Consider the following 2,995-nt stretch of genomic DNA (forward strand, 5'->3'; position numbering starts at 1 on the left):
GGCAATGTGATTCTCGATGATATCCTGACAAGCTTTCATTTCTGATTTTTGAGATTGCAAGGTTAGTTATGAAAACTGGAGGAGAAATGTTGCACTTGAACCTCTTGAGAACACAGGAAACTCTACTGCATTATGTGAGGTGGATCTAATTCTCCATAACCTTCGCATCTGGAAAAATTTGATGGTACGAGAAAAATGGTTACTAGTTTGATTGTGACACACACATATTGATGTGTTCTTCACAATAATTCCAGGAATTAAATAATTGAATATGGCTCCCTTCATTTATTTAAAATTCTTGAAGTCATGCAGATTATAGCTCCATTCAGCATAAACAAGATAACCAACAATAAGAATGATGAGGATAATTATAGTGACAATTCTTAAGCTATCTCTTCTGAGCCTTAATACCAACTGCCAAATATAAATTTTATATGCCATAAATCTATTACTGTTCACAACCTAGAATAAAAGTTTATATTTTATATTGCAATCACAAAGGTAGGATAATCGAGTCATTCCAAAGTTACAGGTCAAAAGGTTGCAGTCCTTGGAGAAGGTAACTTTCATTTTCTTTTCCATCTCTTTTTAGAACACTTCTTCATGCAATACTTGCAAAGAATTTCAACTGAGCTTTTGGTCTAAATATGGTTTAGATCTTGATATTGTAGTGTGGCCATATAATTTTATAAAAATTTCATTATTTTAGCAAAAGATTGATTTTGGTCAATGGTCATGGAAGGGATAAAAACACTGACATTTGTAACTGGACTATTTAGTCTTTTGAGATGCATGGTATTATAAAGATTGACGCAAAATGATCTTTTCTAAACTAGTGTTGATTGCAATATTATTGCTCTTTAAAAGCAGTTAGTGTGTAGTAAGTCCAGGTATGTAGAACACGGGATTAAAATCATCTTTGTTTACCCAAATAAAATGGAATACATATCTAGTATCGGCCAATACTGATCCTTACACCCATGCCTCTACAAAATACTAAGTTATCTTTCTTGTCTCAGTTTCAATATGAAGAAAGCATGGATAATATTGGAAGGAAGTAGTTACTGAAACCTCTTCTAATTAGGCAACTTGAGACTGATCTGCAATTGCCTAATTTAGAAACAGAACACTCTTTAAGAGTAAGAAAATAGTTCCCTCTAATACTCCCTCTCTCTCTTTTTATTTTTTAATCTTTTTCCAAATGTATGTGGGAGCTCCTAGTTTACCAAAAAAGGAACTCACAGCAGAGATCTTAATTGTTTTTTTTTTTTTTTTTGGACAGAAAAGCGGTAGAGATCTTAATTGTTAAATCATACAAGATTGCACATGCAATGTGCCATGGTTGGATGTCGCTATACAAAATTAGGGGAAACAAGCTAAGTATATAGATTCTCTCAACTATCAGGAGTCAAACAAGAACAAAAACATAACAGTAATGGAAAAAAATGCAGCATGATTTTGCCAAAATTGGGTGCTGTTGATTGGATTATATTTCAAGAATAAGTACAATTGAATGCCTACTACCTATAGCATATTATGACTACTATATCAAGATCTTGTAACAATATACAATTAAGCTCCAACGGGTACGAATGAAGCAGGAAATTTCAAATTAGCTTGTGCTGTTGTCCTAAATTTATTGTCATCATCAAATGCAACCCTTCTCCTTTTCTGACCAACAACAGGCGCTTCCTCATCTGAGCTCACAACCAATCTTACTCCAAAATCTTCATCATCCTCTGAACACGAACAAGAGATTAAATCATCATCATCCGAAAAAGAAGAATCACAAAGCTTTAAATCAGCTTCAGTCCATGAAGAACTTGAAACAGCTGGTAGTTCAGGTTGGTAGTTCAGGTTCATCCACACCAGCGAGAAAGGGATGATCCAATAGCATCTCCGCCGTGAACCTGAACATGGGTTTCCTCACAAGACAAGCCTTCAAGAAATCCCTCGCCTCCCTTGAAATCCCACTTGGAATTTTAGGCAATTCACGCTCATTGCCTATAAGACGCAAAAGCTCCTCTGTATCCAACTCTTCATCTCTATCCCAAGGAGATTTCCCAGTAAGCATTTCGCACACCACACACCCTAAAGCCCAAATATCAGATTAAGGGTCTTGCACATTCTCTATCACAGTTTCAGGCGCCATATACAATGCCGTGCCTCTCAAGTAATGCAACCTCCCCTTCTTTCTCTGCTCTGATCTCTTAGCCAACCCTAAATCCCCTATCTTTGCCACAAAATCTTCATTAGTACTACTCACAAGTCACAAGCAACACATTCTCAGGCTTTAAATCACAGTGTACGTAACCACAATCATGAACATGACTAAGCCCTTTTAACATGGATTTGGTGTACCTTTTAATATCAGACTCGTGCAAACCAACCCCTCCTGATTTCTTGATCAAGTCGCTTAAGGTTCCTCCAGAAGCATACTTAAGCAACAAGTTATAAACCATATTCTCACCGTTTTGTTGGGTTGTGATTTCTTCACCAAAGAAGTGAATAACAAAAGGGCAGCCTTGAACGTTGTTGTGAACCTCTTTTTCCTTTTGAAGCGAAGCAGAAAGGGAAACCTCAGTAGATTTGACAGCCATGGTTGAAGGGAAGCAGTGAAAGCATGAATTGGGTTTCTTGGAAGTGGCCAGAAATACATACCCAAATTCTCCTTTGCCCAGCAATGGGCCTCTCACCCAAGTTTCTACATCGCCGTACATACTTGCCTCCGACTTTGCCACTGACTCTCTTCTCTTCATGTTAGTTTCTTTGATCACAAGAAAGGTTTTTGTATGAATTTAGAGACATCACATTTCAAGAAATCAACTAGGGTTTTGAGGTTCTTTTATAATACTATTCATTATGGGAGTAGGGTAGGGTTTCTTTGATCACAAGAAAGGTTTTGAACGTTGTTGTGAACCTCCTTTTCCTTTTGAAGCGAAGTAGAAAGGGAAACCTCAGCAGATTTGACAGCCATGGTTGAAGGGAAGCAGTG

General features: G+C 37.1%; 1 pseudogene; it reads right to left on the reverse strand.

Moving 5' to 3' along the window:
• Positions 1–1,840: 1,840 nt before the first annotated feature.
• LOC126728861 (mitogen-activated protein kinase kinase kinase 20-like) lies at positions 1,841–2,759 on the reverse strand (annotated as a pseudogene).
• Positions 2,760–2,995: the final 236 nt, after the last annotated feature.

Source organism: Quercus robur, chromosome 5 (assembly GCF_932294415.1).
Source record: "Quercus robur chromosome 5, dhQueRobu3.1, whole genome shotgun sequence".
Lineage (NCBI taxonomy): Eukaryota > Viridiplantae > Streptophyta > Magnoliopsida > Fagales > Fagaceae > Quercus > Quercus robur.